At 52.1% G+C, this 21,100-nt stretch overlaps 1 protein-coding gene across 3 annotated transcripts in view; it reads left to right on the top strand.

Annotated features, from left to right (window-relative positions):
* The window catches only part of LOC125624689 (gap junction beta-5 protein), a 143,489-nt gene that overhangs the window by 110,024 nt on the left and 12,365 nt on the right, over window positions 1–21,100 (top strand). The window lies entirely within an intron of this gene.

Raw genomic sequence — 21,100 nt, 5'->3', positions numbered from 1 at the left:
ACAGCAGTATTTACAGGCCAAAGGGGGGCCGCTGGCCTGCCGCGTTCCCTCCGGGCCGTGTGGGTTTGACAGGCCCATCCATCTACCCCGCCTGCTGCGCTAGGCTCTATTGGAAGGCTGTATTATTGTCACAGCACGGAGCTGTTTGGAGTCTGGTGCTACAAACGCTGCTGCTGGCTGCGGTCAGACATTGGGATGCGGAGCTTGTCCCTGGCCGGCGCCAGCTAAGTAAACAATCCAGGGAAGGTGCGTTCCAGGCCAGGACGACTGTACCACCGAGCTCCTCTGTTGCAATCTGCCTTTGTGGGACTGCCACGGCCGCATTTTGACTAGGAACCGACCTGCTGCCCAGTTAGAAAGACACTGAGTTGGTGGTGGGCTCTTGGCTCAGAGAACCAAAGATCCTGGGCTCATCCTGCTGGCTTGCTCCTTCCTGGGTGACTGGCACCTGCTGGCAGTGGGCGGTATTTGCCCCTCTCCGGATGGCGTTGGATTCGAGAGCCATCGATGGCACTCAGCCTAGTGAAGGACGTTCCAGTGGGTTGGGTCTCTGCCAGTCTCCCCCTATATTTTTATTGTTAACTGCATTTTGGAAGCCAAGGGAGCTGTGGGGAGGAGCCTCGCAGAGGGGGGGTATGTGGGCCATTGAACGGAGGAGTTCTGTGCCACAAAATCACTGTGGGAGGATGTCCTGGCATTGCACATTGTCACCTCTTGATTGATGCAATATAGCAACTCAGACATGGCAACACATCGGCAGAATACAGGGCTAGGGAGATTTTATGGCTCTCCGTAGTTCTATCTACCCCTCCTGGTTGCTCGCTATCTCCGTGCCCATCTCCTTATCCATCCTGACTGCTGGGAGGGTGGGTGGGTTCTCCTTGTTTTCTCCTGTGATGCCACCTGCTTCCGTCCCTGGCTTATGGGGAGAACTGACCCTGATCACTCCTGCTCAGAATTGCCTGGACTGTGCCAGGAAGCACAAGGGAGTGCTTTGGGGACCAGTGCACCATGCGAGGGCAAGCAGAGGAAGAAACACTGACCCCACCACAGTCCCATGTGGTGCCCCATGCTCTTGAGCGTCTCTGTTTTAAAGTAAATCTTGTACTGCCAAGGCTGCCCAGCCAGCTTCATTACAGTGTAAAGCCGATCGATTGACTGCACTTGTGGTTCAATATTTAAAGTGTTCAGGAGACCAGATAACCAAGCTCAGCCCATGTATTGCGTAAAGACAGAGCAGCACGGTATGAAAAGGTGACATGCATACCCCTCCTTTTGGGAAACCAATCTTATGTTGCAGCATGTGCGCTATACACAAGAGGTGTGCTTCAAAAAGACGCCCCCAAAACGACCTCTCTTTGTACCAGACCTGATTACAACTTAGAAAGCAATTCACCCTCAGCTTTTTTTACCTTGTTTTTCTGGTACCGTGGTGTATCTTTCTTTAGCTTTGTTTTGGATACCACATTCCAAGCTGGTTGCCTCTGAAGGTACCTCCCAACCTGTACTAGGACGTAGAACGAATGTATTTTGCCTTTGACAGATTTTATATTTGCTAATGCCAAAAGCTGTGTTTAGTTTTGCAGACTACTGAGCAAAAAGTGAACCGAACTGTGGGGAAGACACAGTTTAATTTGGTGAACACAACTGCCCCCAGGCCGGGTATAATACAACATTAATATGGTATGTGCTACCCTAACATATCTGTTATCGCTAACAGGCACCAGGGCGCTCATTCTGCAGAGCTGAATGGGGGAGAGAGTGCCCCCTATAGATTCACTTCCTGCAGCACCTGGTGGAGAGGCCCCCTTGCTCTGTTTCTTGCTACCCTGCTGTCTTCCTCCCTGGATTTGTACAGCCCGTGAGCTGCGCTAAGAAAGATCGCTGGAACAAAGCAAACCCTCCAAGAGTTTATTCACTTGCGGTGTTCCTTTGTGTCCAAGGCCATTGATTCAATCCTCTCCATGACCGCAGGATTGGATCAGTAAAAGCAAGGATTGATTAGGACATGATCTAGGCAGTAAACAAGGGCGGTGATAAGCTACAGAACAGGTCTTGTAAGCAGCAGGCCTCAGGTTTTCAGGGGAGGTAACATTTTCCAGCAGAGAACCCTGACGGAGTGGGCTGTCCGCACAGGCCGTGTGGGCTGTCCGCACAGGCCGGGGGGAGCTGAGTGATGAAATACGAGAATATTTGTGAGCAGATGCGGGTGCAGGAGGATGGACCAGTGGCTAGAGTGCTAGTCTGGAACTCAGGGTACCACTCCGTTCTGCCACAGCTTTCCTGAGTGCAAATCTTTTACTCTCTTTGTGCCTCAGTTCCCCGTCTGTGCAATGGGGATAATAGCACTGCCCTGTCCCACGGAGACGCTGAGACGATAAGCATATTAGAGTGTAAAATACTCACTACGGTGGGAGCCATGTAGGTAGGTTGTAGATAGGTACCGTGTAGGCACGGTGAGCATGCTTGTGTAAGACAGGAGCAGCCATCATCTGGGATCGAACCAGGGACCTTCTAGAGTTCATGCTGAAGGATGAACTCCCTCAGCTGACCGCTGAGGCAGAGTCACAGTCTCTGTGGGACAGACACATGACAACACACACTGAACAGCGTGTTACAAGAGCCCGTGAGTGGGGGTGTGCACATGTGCGGATGGCAGTGTTTTTGAGCAAGTGTGAGCACGCACGGAAGCAGTTGTATATGGGCCTATGAAGGTGTGTGTGCAAAAGTGTGCATGTCTGTACAACATATCTGTGTGAATCTGGCAGGCAGGAATTCAGTGGCCTTTAATACCTATCCTTTCTGTTCGTTCTCCGTGGGCACTCGTTTAAAGCCTGAACACCGCTGCCCATGTTCCTAGCCGAAGCGCCTTTAATGCTGTGCCCTCTGAAACCTTTGCTAGCAAACTCATTTGCTCTGTGAAAGCTCCAATTTGCTCCTTAAAAAGAAGCTGCTGTTCTCTATTTTGTTAAGGAATAAGCGGTGAAATTCCATTAGCAAAGCATTCAGGGCAGGGGAGAATTAAACAAAACCATTGAGACGGGAATGGGGTGGTGCGGGGAGGGGGGGGGGAGATGTACCATTGAGAGCATGGAGGATTTCAGATTCTTCCTATGCGCCTAGTGCTCGTACAGTCATAGGAGATGCCCCCAAAAGATTCGTGAAGACAAGGCTGCTAGGACCGACCAGGGTTTGCCTATGTGTTTGGGCCGTGCCTGGCACTATGGGATCCCAATCCAGACTGAAGCCTCTGAGCGATGTCACAGTACAAATAAATAATAATTAATGGCGATGGTTGTTGGTAAATGCTAAAAAAATGATCCCCCTGTATTTTTAAATAATAATCATGGGCTCTCAGCACATTTTATAAGGGCGTCTAGCAACTACAATGTAGCTATAGGCCTGTCAGCTTTTCCCTTAGAAACTCGGGCTCCAATTTAGCAAACCACTGAAGTGCATGCTTAACTTCAAGCGCTGTGTTGAATGAGATGGACGTAAGCCAATGTTTAATGTTAAGCACATGCTTTACAGAATTGGGGCCCCTAGTATTCATGGATTTAGATGTAGCAAAGCTCATAAAATGCACTTTAACTGCTCAAAGTCATGTCTGTGTCTCTCTTAATAATATACAGTGCTTTTCATTACTCCATCTTAAAGCATTGTACAAAGGAGGTCAGGCATCATTGTCCCCATTTCACAGAGGGGGAAACTGAAGCATAAAGCAGGGGAGGTGACTTAGCCAAGGTCACCCATCAGGCCAGTGGCCGAGCCAGGAATAGAAGCCAGGTCTCAAGGTTCAGTTGAGTGAGCTAGCCACTAGACCACACTGACCTTTTTGTAACTAGGATTTGTGTGATTATTTCCCACTCCCAGCATCTTACATATATTGTTGAATCCATTAACATAATTTGAAAATAGTTTTTAAAAGAAATGAAAGATAGAAAAGATCTCTTGGGTGGCATTTAATTCTCCCCCCCTTTGACGGTTCAGCCTCGGTCCTTAATGTAGTCGCAATCCAGCTTTAAACGACTCAAATGATGGAACTTCCCCCAGTTCCCTTAGTCTCATGGAGTTCACCATTAGGATAGTCTCCCTGGTATCCAGCCAGCACCTCCCTTTGCTAACAGTTAAGAAATAGCATGTAGTTTGGGAGGGGAAAACCTGCCTCTTCATACTTTGGAAGTTTGAATTTTTCTGGGGGCAGTATGGGAGGTAAAGGGTCAAATGGAGCCTTTGGCTTTGAACTCCACTTCAGAGGCCTGTTCTGAGTAACCATTACTAGCCATACACCATAGATTTTACTAGAAATGAGCCAAAGCTGGGAGAGTAGTTGCTTCTGAAAAGAATTCTGATTATCCCTGTTAACTAGCAGAAGCAAACATCAACTTGCATCTCTAGGGAAACCCAGACTGAACACAATGGGACTGGCTCTTAGGCAGTGCCTTTCGTTCTGAGGGTGTCTCAATCAAAGCATTTTACAAAGCAACCATCCGTGACTGCGCGTCGGCAAATGCAGCAGCTGTTCTGTGCTCGACAATACTTGCACCTCGGTAAATGCAAAGGGGTTTGTTTCTCCACTTCTCCTTGTCCTTTTGGGTCAGCTCAGGAGCCCTTTTGACTTCAGTGCAAATTGTACAGGCAGAAGGCTGGTGAGGTCAGGACCAAGTGTAGAATCAGTCTAGAATCTGTTGCATCTTCTGCCCGGAGGACAATGTCCTAGGCTTTGCCTTTGCAGCAGGAAAGGATTTAGTGACTTACTTCATCTCTAACTTCTGAGGAATGTTCAAGCCATCTTCAAGCTCATAGGAGCTTCCAGCATCTAGATTCCACAGTGAATGGTGCTTGACAGATATGGACATTGGACCAGTATTAGTCCCAGTTCCAGACCCTTTGCACTGCCTGTGAGAATTCCCACAGCCTCAGAATTCTCAGTTGGTGTAAAGGCAGCATGGTCTCTACCAGTGTTTGTACAGCACCTAGCACTATGATAACTATCTCAGGAGGGGCCTCTAGGTGACACTATAATACAGAGAATAGATACAGGATGGGGCGGTTCTTTGGAGACGGGCCCGCTGACGTGTGGGTTCTGTGCTGAGGGCATAAGCGGGGGAAACACAAAGAAATAAAGTTATGCTGTTTCATGTAGTGGAATGCATGCGTATTTCATATCAAGGGAATAAAGGCTTTGCTGAGGTAGCGGTAGAAAATGCAGTGGTTGGAAGGACTGGTTGGGGAGGGTGAAGAAATAATTGGACGACACACCGAGGAAGGAATCATGAATACTGAGGAATCCTTGTACATGAGACTCTATCCCCCTGCACCCATGGCTGATGATTAAAGGGAAACCTCAGCTCATTATAGAGTGTCTCACAGCTTCCTTCATGCCTTTATGGGTCCATCTACACGGCAATAAAAACCCACTGCACCAAGTGTCAGAGCCTGGGTCAGCCGACTCAGACTCGAAGGGCTCCAGCTGCGGGGCTATAAAAGTGCAGGGTAGACATTCAGGTTTGGGCTGGCGCCTGGGCTGTGAGACCCACCCCCCTGGAGGGGTTTCAGAGCCTGGGCCCCAGCCCAAGCCTGAATGTTTACACTGCAATGTTTAGCCCCGTAGCCCGAGCCCTGCAAGCCCAAGTCAGGTGAGCTGGGCCAGCCCGCAGCTGGGCCGCGGGTCTTCTATTGCTGTGTGGACGTAGCCAAGGAGCCACACGTTATCTGTCCCTAGGGACATTTGAATGAGCCATGCTGATGCTGCGGCATCCTGGGGACCTGTAAGGTAAAACGCCCTCCTTGATTTGAATACGCTCCCCATGAGCAGCCCTGGAATGCTGACTCTAGTGGCTGCTGGTCTGCAAGGGGGTCACCTAGCTGTGCTGAAGCAGGGGTTTAAATCCCACTATCATGGACGGCGCACCCCCAAACAGCCCCGCCCACGCTCCTCCCCGAAGCCTCCTCCTGCTTGTATTCCCCTTGGCCCCTGCCTGGGCAGGCTGCTCCTCCTCAGTGCTGCTGGGGATAGGGCGGCTGTGACTTGGTGTGGGGCTGGGGCTGCCCACCCTGTGCTTGCGGGGAGGCTGGGGGCACTGGGGCTGGGAGGGCCACCCGCCCGCCCTGCACGCGGGGGCCGGGGGGGGCTGCGTGCTGCCCGCTCACCCGCCCTGTGCTCCCTAGCCTCCCCCAGCCGGTGGTTCACCGCCGCCCATGTGCACTGTGTGTTTGGTGCTGTCATGGGATCATCCGAGCAATTTCCTTGAAGGATTAGAAGGTGGAGAAAGGTTTAGAAGGTGGAGAAAACAGGGCATGTTCAGTCTTGAGAAAAGAAGACTGAGGAGGGGGGAGCTGATAACAGTCTTCAAATCTAGTAACGGCGGGTATAAAGGAGACGGGAATCCATTGTTCCCACGTCCACTGGAGGTAGGACAAGCAGCAAGGGGTTTAATCTGCAGCAAGGGAGATTTAGGTTAGATGTAAAAAAAAACCTTTCTAACGCTAAGGGTAGTTTTGCTCTGGGACAGGCTTTCAAGGGAGGTGGTGGAATCCCCGTCCCTGGACACTTTTAAGAACAGAGCTTGGCGAAACACCTGTCAGGGCTGGGCTAGGTTTACGTGGTGCTGTCTCAGGGCATGGGGTGGGACAGGATGACCTCTTGAGGTCCTTCCAGCCCTCCGTTTCTAGGGTTCTGTGATGGTTGCTAAGGTCAGGAGGTGTAGTTAACAGTGCTCTGACTTTACCAGCCCAGCCTGCATTATGCCCAGCCCGTCCATGTGATGAAGATGAACGGTGATGGACAACGCCAAAAAGGCTAGAATACACCAAGTGACGGTGATGGCTCCGGCTGCAAGCAGAAATGCAGCATTTTGGAGCTGTCCCTCCTGTGTAGCCATAAAGCCTTTCGATGCTTAGCCTATGGGCCTGTGACATTCAGCACCAGTTCCCCAAGGAGAGTCAAATGAATGCTCCGCACGCATACCTGTTGAGCTTCCCAAAAGGCACTGTGTGCCCACCTGGGCACCCATGCATGCAATTAATGACCCATTCTGCTGGGCGTTGCAGGTTCCAGGTGCCACCTCCTTTGAAAAATGTGGCACCTAAAGCCCCTATTGGCCAATCAAAGCATCCAACTACGGCAAGTTGAATTGTTTTCCTGACGTTCCCACGCCAGATCTCCATGCAGATCTGGGAAAAGCCGACACCCAGGCCACTGGAATACAGGAGACGGGGCGTTGCCAGGTGGTACTTCCAGACCGAAGGTGGTTTATGGGCATTGTGACCCTTCCCCCAGCAAAGATATTTTCTGCTCTGCTATTCTGACTTTCCTGCCTTCCTTTACCAGACTGTTTTGGGGAGAGAAAGGACGGTCCAAGGCCTTCCCCCCCCGTTGGTTAGCCTCCAGGACAGACACTGTCCTGCTATTCTTTTCTTTTTCTTTTCTTTTCTTTTCTTTCGGGCACCAGTTCTTGTTTATTATAAGATGGTTTTAGAGGCCCAATGGTGCTTTCTGGCTCGTTATGAACAATAGTACCGGTGAGAGTAATACCTGGCAGGTGCACAGGTTTGACTTGATTATGTGCTATATAATTTCCATTCTGCAATAAAATTCAGCCCCTGGGGTGGGATGGACAGCAAGGAAACAATGGCATGTCCGGGTGATTAAAGTCATTCAGCCCCGTGTCTCATAACTCCAACACACCTGAGGCGAAATCACTCAGAAATGCATTGCCCTGTCCTATTGCCGGTGGATTGGGAGCACAACCTCTCTCCCATTTAGCTGCTATTTCAAAATAACATAACTTGCCAGGGGCCTGAGATGACTCGAGCTGGTAATGGGATATAAAGACACTGACCCGCAGGTCACCCGTTCGAAAGTAGCCAAAGTCAGGAGTGAGCTGAAGATGTTGCTGGCAAAGGGGCTATTCAGTGACGGAACCATAATTGGTGCACTTCCCGCTGGCAACAGCTGATCCCCTTCAAAGTGATCTTCACGCAGAGGCCAAGGGCTGAGCAGCTGGGGCGTGGCCGTACCTCACCCCCTACAAGGCAGACCTTTCAGGGTGGTAGAGGAGATGCCTGCAATGCAGCTGCCTCTTCTGTGAGTAGTAACAATACATAGCTCGTATACAGCTCAAAGGAGGTCAGTGTTGTTATCCCCATTTTACAGAAGGGTAAATTGAGGCACAGAGAGGGGCAGCAGCTTGCCCATGTTGCAGAGCCAAGACTAGACCCCAGGTCTCCCGTGTCCCAGGCCAGGTTATCTCCGCTAGACTATACTGTGCCCAGGATCGCCAAGGGAGCTACAGGGAGTTAGGCACCCGACTCCCTGTGACTGTCAGTGGGAATTGGGAGCCTTCATTGCTCTTTGAGCCTTTGGAAATCTCCTCCTGGGGTTTTTAAGGGCTACAAATCCAGCCCTTTTGATCCCCATCCATGCAGGAGCTGCCTCGCACACCGACCCAGCTGAGCCTCCAATTAGCAAGATCTGCAGTGGCTCCCCATCCCCTGCTTTGGCTACGGTAACACGGCAACGATCCTCTCATATCGGGATTGCTCCGATTCCTTTGAGACAAGGCACTTCCTTTGGTATTGCCAAGTCTGACCAGGAAGCCTCTTCAAAGGTTCATGGCTTCACCTGCCATCCGTTGGCCATGTTTGCATTATTTGGGCAGCCCGGCGTCCATGTCCTGGTAATGATGCCCAGCCTGTTGCTTCTTTAGTTTAGTTATCGCCAAGAAGAACTCCTTTCCCTTGGTTCTCTCCTTTATCCACACATGCTCCTAGCTCTCTGGGTAACACCCACCTCTCCCCAGACATCCTTGGCCTTGATCTTAGCCTCTGCTCCATCCTGCCCCTGGGGGCTCAGCGGGGCAGAGTGGTTCCCAAATCTTACGTGCTGCTGGCGGCAGGGCATCTGCTATCAAAACAGGGGCCTTGTTGTTCATTTGGGGCCGATTGTTTCCAGGACATTTTCAGCAAAACGAGACCCAGATTAGCTGATCTGTATGGTTTACGGATCTCTAGCTTTGAGCCAAATGCAAACACGTATAAACACGTGCAACTCCTATGGAAACTTTTGGGCCAAACTGACTTGAATATTCAGTATTGGGCCTGCTTGCTGGTGTGGGGAGTCGGGCTGTTTCATCTTCCACCCCCTTATCCCATCCAGTTAGCAGCTCTGCATGGCCCCGCCCCTTGTTCCTTTCCGTGGGGGCCCGATTCTTCTTTCTGTACACTGGGGCGTAAATCAGGAGGAATCTATGGAGTCACACCAGCGTAAAACCAGTGCAAGTGAGAGAAGAATCAGCCCTGTATGTGCAAGTGACACGTTGCACACTCACCGAGTGCCAGATGGGTGCAAGTTACACTGCACTTCCCTTACACTAGTTTCACAGACTAAATACCCCCCTCTCCCCCCCTGCTTTTTTTTTAACTGATGCAGCAGTTGAGGTCACTGTTGAATTTGGTCCATGATTGAGCAAATTCCCAGTGCTTGGGCAGTGAGGGGGGGAGAGCTGTGGTCCTCCCCCTCCAATCCTTGCGTTCTTCGCCCTCTGCTCCCAGAGCCAGCCAGGGACTTGCAGGGCTGGCAGGGAGAGCAAAACGCCAGGAAAGCTGCTTGCTTTGTTTGTCTTACGGCTGGCCCTGATGCTGGAGCGAGAAAGGAGGATTTGCTTCCCCACTTTCTGAAACTGACCCAGGCCACTGCCCCTTCTGCACCTGCCAGTTTTCTTCCCTGTGTCCCAGCAGTCTGTGAGCCTCCAGAATGCAGATCCCCACTCTTGTTTCTGCTGGGGCCAGCGTCTCTGTGATCAGAGCCGCCAAGCACCACTGAGTCTATACATAAGAACGGCTACAGCTGCACTTCCGGCTGTAGAGGACAGGCACTACGCATGTACTTACACCCTGCAAAGAAAGGCTGCATCCACCCTTGTCACTGCCAGGTCCTTTCTCTGCTTCCCCACCACCGCCACCACCGCTGGAGACTTTTCCTGCTGCCAGAGCCTTTCACTGTGATGGGGAAAGGCTCTGGCACAGGGGTGGGCAAACTACGGCCCACAGGCCACATCCGGCCCGCCCGCCGATTTAATCTGGCCCTTGAGCTCCTGCTGGGGAGCGGGCTCGGGGGCCGCTCCACACACACATGCCGCGTTTCCGCGCAGTTCCCGGAAGCACCGGCATGTCCCCTCTCCGGCTCCTATGCGTAGGGGCAGCCAGGGGGCTCAGCACGCTGCCCCTGCCCCAAGCACCACCCCCGCAGCTCCCATTGGCCAGGAACTGCAGCCAATGGGAGCTTCAGGGGTGGCTCCGCAGACGGGGTAGCGCGCAGAGCCGTCTGGCCGCACCTCCGTGTAGGAGCTGGAGGGGGGACATGCCACTGCTTCTGGGAGCTGCTTGAGGTAAGCACCACCTGGAACCTGCACCCCGACCCCCTCCCAGGCCCCAACCCACTGTGCCCCCACCCTGATCCCCTTCCCCCCTCCGAACCCCTTGGCCCCAGCCCGGAGCACCCTCCTGCATCCCAAACCCATCATCCCCAGCTCAACCGCAGAGCCCACACCCCCAGTCAGAGCCCTCACCCCCTCCTGCACCCCAGCCCCAATTTGGTGAGCATTCGTGGCCCGCCATACAATTTCCATACCCAGATGTGGCCCTTGGGCCAAAAAGTTTGCCCACCCCTGCTCTGGCAGCAGGACACTACACTACACTTTTAGCAGTGTAGACATGGGAGCGCTGCTTGGGCCTGTAGAAAGCCATGTAGCGTATATACCCTGGGGTTTCAAGCATGTAGGGCACTCTACTCAACTCACCTATGCCAGGCCTAACTCTCTACGCTGGTATTTATACCCATGCTAGCTGGGCGTGCGGTGTCCGCACTCTACACGCCGCTGTTAAGTGTAGACATACCCTAAGATATTCAAGTGGCGCCCCCGTGCCTTCCTCCCTCTGCTGCCTGAATGCAGATGAGAGTTTCCCAGGGCAGCCCTGCCCTGGCGTTCTCGCTTTTTGATCTATCGTTTTATTTTGCCATGCGCTCCCGGCATGAGTAGTCCCTCGGCGCATTCACAGGCACCGGCCGGCCTGATTTAGGATCCCTCTGACCCGTCCGCATCCCACTCGCTGCACAAATTTATTTCCTCAGTAGCAAAACCTTTCGTAGAGTTGGTTTGATTCCATGATTAATTAAGCTCTCAGCAGAAATGAGGTTGCTCCCTGCAGCCACAATTATAAATATTAGCAGATTAATGGGTCCTGGGTATATTAGATGGTCGCTACCAGCCTGCACCCGGGATAGTTCGTCTCAGCTGTAATCCAAAGAGTCCTTGAAGACGAGCTTGTACTAAAAAAGCTGCTAAACTGGCGCAAATTGTTTCAGCTGCAAACTATGGCCTTGTCTACATCAAGGAAATTTGCATCAGTGCAAACCACTTATGGAAAGAGGTTGGGTGAGTGCAACACATTCTGGAGCAGTTTGATCCAGAAGCATGCCAAGGCAGGCCAGTGCTGTCCCAATAGCATGCATTTCCTTAAGGGACTATGGTGCAGGGGGGCAGGTGCCAGGACACTTGCGTTCTAGTCCTGGCATGGCCACTGACTCACTGTGTGGCCTTGGGCAAGTCACTGCGCGGCTCTGTGCCTCAGTTTCCCCCCTACCCTTTATCTGTTTAGATTGCAGGCTCTTTACATTCGGCAGGGATTGTCTCTTACAATATGTATGTGCAGCGCCTGGCATGATGGGGCCCTGCTCATTCTGTAGGTCCTACTGTAACATGAATAAGAGTGGACACCAGGCTTACAAACCTCCTTGACACCCTTCTTGGAACTGGGTCAGGTTCTCTCTCAACCACCTTTCAGGCTTTCAGCAGCATCCTCGGCCAATGTGACATGGCGGTTCTCTGCTGGTGGAGTGGTGAGTCCCTTCCTAATTAGCGCACTCCCTTCATCCTGCTGTTGCTGCAGAGCTGGTGTGATTGCTGTCCCACTCGTTAGCACTTTCGTGTATTCTCCATCCTACCTTTCCTTTCATTTTAGAGCTCTCCGCGTTCCCTTCCCTGTGAGTTGGCTTGGGATGAGAATTTACAGGCAGCCTTGTGAGCCAAGGGTAACTCTTAAGGAGACCATCAGCCATACCTGGCCGTGGTGTTTCCTGCTCTTCTTCTTCACATCCCACAAGAGAGGTCACTCCAATGACAAGGCTGCGGCTGTCCAGAGGATGCTGCGTCGTGATCTTTAGAGATAGGGAGTCCATCAACACTTGCTTCCTAGACCTGTCTCCAAAACATCCCATTCCCTGCCCCCAGAACTGCTTATTTGCATTTTCCAACGCATGGGACAATTCTTCAGATAGTGTAAATCATCAGCGCTCCATTAATTTCAGCGGCTCTGTGACAATGTAAGGATCTGGCCCATTGATTCCAATGAAGTGGTGCTGACTTACACCCACGGGGGACCTGGTTCAATATGTTGAACTCCCTGGAAATCTGAACTGGCATTTTGATCGTTTGTGCGTGAGAGGAGCTGGACCAGGACCTTAAAGGGCAAGTGACTTAATATTTTAGGGGCAAGTGACATCATATTTTAGGGTAAAATCTTGTAGCGTGTGTGTGGATCTCCTGGGTGGACTCAAACTGCTCAGCAACTTATGGTGCTAGCATCCTCTACCATATCTTCTTCGTGCTGATGAGGGATACCAGATGAATGTACAGCTGGACTCATTCTCATGGAATGCTGTTGCTAGTTAGATGCACAGAAGAAGCCCTATTTGCAATACACAACGACGGGAAGTTGGCCTGATCCTGCAAAACCCAGGAGCAATGCTGCATCTTCTCAAGCCCCATCTGTCGGCACTGTATTGATTAACCAACTACACTTATACAGACCTCTCTCTCGTATAGCACTCTTGTAACGCAGCCCTTCAGAAATACATCAGCACCCTGCCCTCCCCTTGCAGTGAATGACAGCCTCATCTCCATTCCCATTTCTTATCCTGCATGGTAGAGAATACTGTAGCAGGGCTCACTGGTCGCCGAAACAATGGATAGCTGTAAAGGTTCCTGCAGGGGCTCTCCGAAGCTGAACTGCAGCGCATTTGCCCACTGTATGGGGCAAACTGATGGGCTAACAAAAGCGTATGAAGTGATTCGTTTGTCTGACGGTGAGACCAGCGCGTTGTTCCAGAGGTCAGCACTATGATTTAAGCCAAACTCTCGGTGCTATAATGGAGATGAAAGATGCCCTTTTCATCACTCTCAGATTGCCTGCCATCTCGCCTGCAATAATAACTAATAATAAATCTATACCCCCTCCATGATTTCCTTCCTTCTGCCGGAGTGGCCAGGGAAGAAACCCCAATCCAAGCCCCCTAGCACCCACCTGTGGGAAAGCTGTGGAAAGAACGCAGTACTAAAAGCGTCTCTGACCTGGCAGGCCAGCAATCCCAGCCATCTCCTTTCATACAAGAATATTGCTGATGGATAGTGCAAAAGGGGAAAATACAATAGAACACGTAGGTAGCTGCATTACTCCAGATCTATCCCTTCGGCTTTGATTCTGGACTCGATCAGCACCCCACCCCCCCGGGCTTTCTCTGTCTTTCATTTACTTGGTGTGACAATGTGGGAATTTTCTGTAACATTTTTCTGAATGATCTGCATGGCAGTGACTTGTATGACTAGGGATTGCTGCCCAGTGAGTGCAAAAGAGGTAGAATGCTCCTGGGCCAGAGCAGGAGACAGGCAGTGGATCACAGAACTGTCTGGGCTGGAGTGAACAGGTCATTAAAGGACTGCCTGAAACCGACCCACACTAATGGAGGATCTGAAAAGACAAGTGGGAGCCCTAAGGACTCGGGCAGGTGGAATATGTGAACTCAGGGGCTCTGCCGGAGGAAGACTGTGGGTGGAAAGGGGCCAAGTGGTTGAGATAAGAGCTGGCTTTTGGATGGACTTAGCTGTTCTCACCGGGGACAGACAAAGAGACGGCAGGAAGGAGCCACAAATGGATCCCACAACAGCTTGGCTGGGTGGAGCACTGGCTTGGCCAGGTGGACTACATCCACTTCGTTTCTCTGTGCTAACCCAGGGACCTCCCAGTGCTGAGTTACAAGGAGCCCTACTCCATTCGGAAAAGGCTGCCTGGTGTCACCGCAAATATTTGCGGAGCTGCACCGGCCCCTGGGGAGTGTAAATGTCTGGCCAGGAGTCTGCCTCAGTTGGATTCCCTGGCTCAGCTCATGGTGGAGGCTCAGTCTCAGAGGTGTTGGGGCTCCGTGGCCTAAGGGACAGTGGTAGCGGCACACTGAAGGGGGACTGTTTAAAAGCTGGATTCTTTTCTCAAAGGTGAAACATCCTCCAGTGTGTGGCCGGCAGTGCCCCTGGCAAGAGTGGGGAAGGGTCTTCAGGAAGTAGAGATGCTCAGAACATTTTTGACGCAAATCGGAATGGTGGCACCTCACGCCCGCTTTGCACCGGTGTCAATAGCTACAAGAGGTTCAGGGAATGGCGGATTAGACTACCCGTCTGTGCCTTTCAGCTCTTCCCTTATGCACTCTGGTTCCGGCTCGTCTCTTCCTCTTTCCCGCTAGCCCTCTGCAAAGTGATCCCAGCCTGCGTTGCACTTTCCACTCCATGCACAGCTTTTACAAGAGGGCCACGTTAAAGAGCAGCGAGGTTGGGAAATAAAACGGCCTTTAGCTCGTGGTTTGCTCTCACTCCATCTGCAGTGGTGGAAATTCATAAGTGTTGAGGGGAGAGGGGGAGTAAAGATCCAAAAGAGGAAGTAATTAGCCCCATTACTTGAAGCAAGAGATTACACAACCATGCAAAGCAGCCAGCAATTTCGCAGGGTGCCTAGCCAGCCACACTCAACAGCTCACTAAATCCTTGGTGCTGCCCTTCGCCGAGATGCTTAGCTACTAAACGGAGATTTGCAGATAACCATGGGGCGCTTGAGTGGATCACAGCTCCAATAAGGGGAGAGGGATAATTATAGGCTCAGGGCCAGATCCCTACCTGCACCGGCAGGGGAAAATGTTCTATATGTCTGACAGGGGACTCACTCCCTTTGCTGCATATCTTTTGAGGTAATACTAGTTTGCAGGGCTTTTCCCTTTCTACTGTCAAAACCGCCCCTCCAGGAGGCTTTCCCTTCGCTTGCACCCATGAGTCAAATTAGCCCTATATTTTGGGATGGAGGGGACCAGGGATTTCCTCTCTTCTGTATGCACAAGACCCCAAAGTCACCCCCTGGACCCTTTTTTCATTAGCATCTCAATGTGCCACATTAGAGCCTGGATTCTGCCGTGCCTTGCCAACGAGAGCACAAACTGCATGTTGGCACCAGCAAGGTGATGCGCTGGGCCTGGCTCTCTGTACTGAGGCCTTGGCTATGCTGGGAAAGCCACACTAGCTTACCTGAGCCAATTCCTAGGGTTGCCAACCCTCCCAGAATCGAGCTCCATCTCCCGGAGGTTACTGAAATCAAACCAGGAGATTTTAGGCTGCTAAAAGTCCGGTGGCGCAGTGGGTCTGAGGCAGGCTCCCTGCCTGCCCTGGCTGTGCACCACTCCCGGAAGCAGCCGGCATGTCTGGCAGTGGCTCCTAGGCAGAAGTGTGGCCAGGGGGTCTCCACACGCTGCTCCCGCCCCGAGGACCAAATTTGCAGCTCCCACTGGCCAGGAACAGGAAACTGCAGCCAATGGGAGCTGTGGGGGTGGTGCTGCAGACAAGGGCAGCGCGCAGAGCCGCCTGGCTGCCCATGAGCCTAGGAGCCGCTGCTGGACATGTCACCACTTCCGTGAGCCATTCGAGGTAAGAGCTACCCATCCGGAGCCTGGAGCCTGCACCACGCACCCCCTCCCACATCCCAACCCCATGCCCTGAGCCCCCTCCCATACCCAAACTCCCTGCCCCAGCCCCCTCCTGCACCAAACTCCCTCCCAGAACCCACACCCTGAACCCCCTCCTGCACCCCTGCCCCAGGCTCAGACTGGAGTCCCCTCCCACACCCCAAACCCCTCCCCAGCCCGGTGAAAGAGAGTGAGGGTGGGGGAGAGCGAGCGACAGAGGGAGGGGGGCTGGAGTGAGCAAGGGGCGTGGCCTTGGGGAAGGGGCGGGACAGGGGGAGGGACAAGGGTGTTTGGGTTTGTGTGATTAGACAGTGGCAACCCTACCAATTCTGAATCCTAGAAAAACTGGTGCAAACCCTACTATTCCTGGCTCTGCCAGAGGACATTGGGCAAGTCACTTTCCATTCTGTGCCTCTGTTTCCCCTTTGCCTGTTTAGATTATAAGCTCTTTAGGGCACAGCCTGTCTGTCTCTGACTCTCTGTATGTAGGTCCCAACTGGAGTGGGGCTTTGCTGTCGGGGGGGGGTCCCATTGGTGCTACTAAGGGTGGGATGAAAGGAAATCCAAATGCAGCCTGGACATCACCAAGGTAGGTGGCTGTGCTGAGGTCCAGAAGGCCCTGCCTGGAGTGTGAAAGGGGTAGATACTGAGTGCAGTGGTGCAGAGTTAGGCCAATAGGGTCTGATTCCAACCCTCTGACTTTGTTGGATCAGGTCTTCAGCTGTTAGGCAAACTCATATGGAAAAGAAAGGACCTCAGGATCTGGCCCTGAACGTCGGCTCCACAGAAAGTCTCTGAACTGTGTGATTCTGTATTTCAAATACACTAGGGACCAGATCTGTAGGCCCACCGAAGTCAGGCACTTTGGGGGGACAAACAGACTGATAGACACACACACACAATGTGAAGTCACTGGAGCTACGCCGATTTACACCAGCTGAGGATCGGGTCCTCTTTCTGTCTAGTGGAGGGCATAGCTCATAAAGAACAGCAGCTGGATGCATAGATCAGCACAACGAGGTTGTAACTTTGCAGCTGCCACGGTTTAATTAGCCACAACCCGTGAAGCATTGTGTAGCAGTCAAGGTCACTTTCTCAGCTCTGTGGGTGCGAACATTGTATCCCCAAGTGGAAATGCTTCTGGATCAATTATAAAGGACACAGACAGGCAACACATTTGGTCTTGATTTGCACTGGGCAGCCAAAATAGCAGGGTCAGTTGGCACAGGGATTTAGAAGCCTTGAAATATCACCTGGCAATGCCTCTGGCTTCTCCTCACTGAGAAACGGGCAGTTTCCATTTGCACTCCATCAGTGAAGTAATAATCAGTCGAGCTGGTTGGAACCCAGTGACAGGCTTGCGGTGAAAAACGCTTCGCATTTTTTCAAAATGAAAGAAGTTTCGGTGCAACTTGAAAAACTTTGCAGCTGAACACAAGCTGCTCTGGCATCATCATTTTGGCATTTCCATGGCAACTTCCATCTGAGGATCTTAAAGCTCTTTGCAAACAGGATTGTGATTTTTTTTCCCCCAGCAGAGAGCAATTGCTCGATTCCGTTGAAGTCAGTGGGGCTGCTCGGGTCAGAGGCGTCACTACAGTGGGAGAAAGAGGCTCACAATCGGGCCTGAAGTAATCCTCACACCCTTTACCTCCTTGATGAGGTTTGGGATTGTCGTCGCCTATGCTTTACAGATGGGTAAACTGAGGCTCAGATGTCAAGGCTAACAACTTGAAAAGTGGTCACTGATTTTTGGGGTGCCTCCGTTTGTGAGCACCTGGCTTGGGGAGGAGGGTCGGGCTTGTTGTGAAGGGACTGGACTGGGAATCAGGAGATCTGGATTCTGTTCCATGTCTGCCATTGCCACTGTGGGAAGCTCCCGCAGTCTGTCTCCCATCTGTCATAGCACTGGTGTTGGGAAGTTAAATCCATAGTCTGTGGTGATGGGGGCTATAGAAACCTTGCTAATGTAAGGTGAGACACCCTGGGCTTGATTGTCAGAGGTTCTCAGTGCTAACAGCTCCCGTTGGCGGTTGTAATTAACTGCCAGCCTGTCGAATTCTGGCCAGGGCCAAAGCCAGACCAGCTTCTCTCTTGGCAGCATCCTCTGGCTCTTCCCAAACTGCCCTGGATGCGGCAGGCGCAGGCCTGTTGTGTTTTCCTCATTGGCAACCGCCACTTCATCGACGTGCCACTTGGCTCCAGCCCAGTGCCTACGCAGGCTCGAGAGCGGCGTGAGCTGCCTGAGGAGAAGGTTTCTGGGCAGCTGGCTACCTTGGCATCGAAGAGGGTCCCAGTGAGAGGCAGGCCCACAGAAGGGAATTAAGGGAAGGGCTGGTAGGGGACGTACCTGCTTCTGTGCCTTTGATACAGACTGGATGCAACCTGATCCCATCCCAGACTGCTCGCCATGGTCCCTGGGCGCATCGGTGCTTTCTCTGTCAGCAATCCTGAAAAACCAGTCCAGTGAAGGGTCCTTCCCCCCTGTCCCCACATTACCATCATGTCTATCTCAGTGCCTCACGACAGAGACGGGAATATTGTCAGAGTCCCAGCAACAGAAGTGGCTTCCGATCCGTCCTTTGCAGAATGTAAAACAACCAGGCCGAATTCTCAGTTACTCCGGTCCTGTGCTTAGCACGGTACGTCAGCACTTCACAATCGGTCCTGTCTTTATCCCCACGTGGGGCAAAGCAGGGGGGTTACCCTCCTTTTCCAATGGGGAGCTCAGGCAGTGAGACTAAGGGCGCGTCTATGCAGCAAAATAAAAATCTGCACCGGTGAAGTCTCCGAGCCCAGGGCAGCTGACAAGGGCACAGAGGACTTGCACTGCAGGGCTGAATATAGCAGTGTAGACGTCTGCGCTCGGGCTGGAGCCTGGGCTCTGAGACTCTTCCCCAATTTTCCAAGCTTGGGCTCCAGATCAAGAGTCTACGTGGCTGTTTTGAGCCCCGCAGAACGAGCCTGAGTCAGAGCCTGACCTGGGCTCTGAGGATATAGAACTGGAGTCTCTGGCTAATACCCAAACCACTGGACCAGCCTCCAGGTCCTTGCTACGTCTGCAAGGAAAGGGAACAGCTCTGCCTTGCGCGCGGTATTATCATTTATGTCAGTTCGATGTCAGTGCAAAACACCGTGGGTCAGTTCCATAGCTGGTGTATATTGGCATTACATCCCTGGATCATATTGTTGCTCTTGGCCAGAGTGCTTAGTTGCACAGGTCAGTGCTACCCGGCTCTCTTTTGACTGGCTGGTCGTAACCAATGGAGCTACTCTGATTTACATCAGCTGAGGATTGGACCTTTCCATCCTGATCTGGTAGCATTTTACACCCATTCTGCGTAGGTGTAACAACTGGGCCCATTCTTTCTAGAGCTGCTCGTGGCTTCTTCTGTGTGTTATCTTGGTGGGATAACTCACTCGCTCTGTGCCTCAACGTACCCATCAGAAACTTGGGGATAATAATGTTCACCCGTCTCCTAGGGGATTCAGGAGCCTCACTTGGTTCATGTTGGGACTTCAGCCTGAGATTCTTGGATGAACGACGCTACATAAATGCAAAGTGTGATTAATATTTCATGTTGCAGTGCAAATGCGTTAATGGGGCTTGTTACGGGAAGATAAAGCGATGCCATTAATACACCTCCCGCTGGGTTCCGGGAGCAGTTGTAGCGACTGATGGAATGGCTCATGAGTGTGGACAGAAATTACGAGGCTCCTGTTTCATTTCTGGTTGTCCCCACTCCTGCAGCGACGTGGAGCGATGCAGCCCAGATCTCACCACAGGCGTGACGTTTGCACAGGTCACCATCACGAGCTACCACTCCCCTAAGCAAAGACATAGTTCAGTGCGTTGATGTTAACAGTGCAGTGCTAGCAGGCAAGAGCATCTGAGTTAATAGACCTGATTCTCCACGGATGTGGGTGTGAATCAGGGGTTGCTCCATTGAAGTCAAGGGGGCTATATCCTCAGCGGGTGTCAATCTGCACAGGGTCATTAGCTTCAATCAGATTTACACCCGCTTAGGCCCTGGTTCCCTAAGCCTTTCCCTGCTGCATCCCCCTTGCCGGAGCCTTTCGCTGACACGTGGATGCAACTTGCTTTTCACTGGGGCGGGTAGCTGCATGTATCCTGCCCAGCGCTGTGGTGTGGCGTGTAGATGCAGCATTACTCAGCTAGAGCCCAGAGCAGCTTGCAAAGGAGATGCTGCTTTTTTCACAGGCTGCCCAGTGTCTGCTCAGGAGCTTGGCTTGATGCAACTACAGAGACGCCACAGGAAGCTCCCGTGCCCACAAGATTGAATGTGCAAAATCTCCATTGGAGAAAAAAAGACATTTGGGATGAAATCCTGCCCCCATTGGTGTCAGACCAATCACTGATGGGTTAGAGAGAGACTCCTCTGATGGGCAGGGTAGCCCGGAACAACAGGGTTTCTTGCACCTTTCACTGAAGCAGCTGGTGCCAACCACTGACAGGGTACTGGGCTAGGTGGACCCCCAGGCTGATCCAGTGTGGGAATTCCTGTCTTCTGCTATTCCCAAGCACTAACTATGTGGTAACACCATTGGAGATGGCCGTAGCTACGTAGAAACTCCTCTGGAAATACCAGTGACCACACTGAGACTTCTGTGCCCAGCTCTGTGGTGCTCAGCAGCAAAGCACCCACTTGGGCTGCCTAGAACTAGCCGTGCCCAGGGAAAATCCACTACACCAGGAGGAGCCAAGCACTGCCTCAACTGACCACCATGCTCCCCGACTCTTCCACCGCTCAGAAGGGAGCCACAAGGCCCTAAGCTGGGCACCTGGGCACTCCAACCACTAGCAACGTGGTGCACACTCACATACAGACCTGTCTTCTGGAGTGAAACCTCTACACGATGAGCTAAATTACAGAGCCTTGCCTTTTTAAGAGGCTGCAATAAACTAAAATGCTAGTGATGAGGGATAAGTAGGTAAATGAGTAGGGTGTGGGGGATTGATAGAAGAAGGCTGTGTATGGGGATGGATGGGTGGGTGGGTATGGATGGGGATGGGTGGGTGGGTGTGGATGGAGATGGATGGGGGAGTGTGGATGGGGATGGATGGATGGGTGGATCTATGGATAGATGGGTGTGTATGGGGATGGAGATGGATGGGTGGGTGTTAATGGGGATGGATGGATGGGTGGGGATGGGGATGGATGGGTGTGTATGTGGATGGATGAGTATGTATAGGGATGGATGGAGGGAGGGGTGTGGATGGGGATGGATGGATCAGTGGAT

This window comes from Caretta caretta, chromosome 19, assembly GCF_965140235.1.
Source record: "Caretta caretta isolate rCarCar2 chromosome 19, rCarCar1.hap1, whole genome shotgun sequence".
Lineage (NCBI taxonomy): Eukaryota > Metazoa > Chordata > Testudines > Cheloniidae > Caretta > Caretta caretta.
The sequence above is the reverse complement of the archived record's forward strand: the minus strand, read 5'-3'. Positions and strand labels throughout refer to the sequence as shown.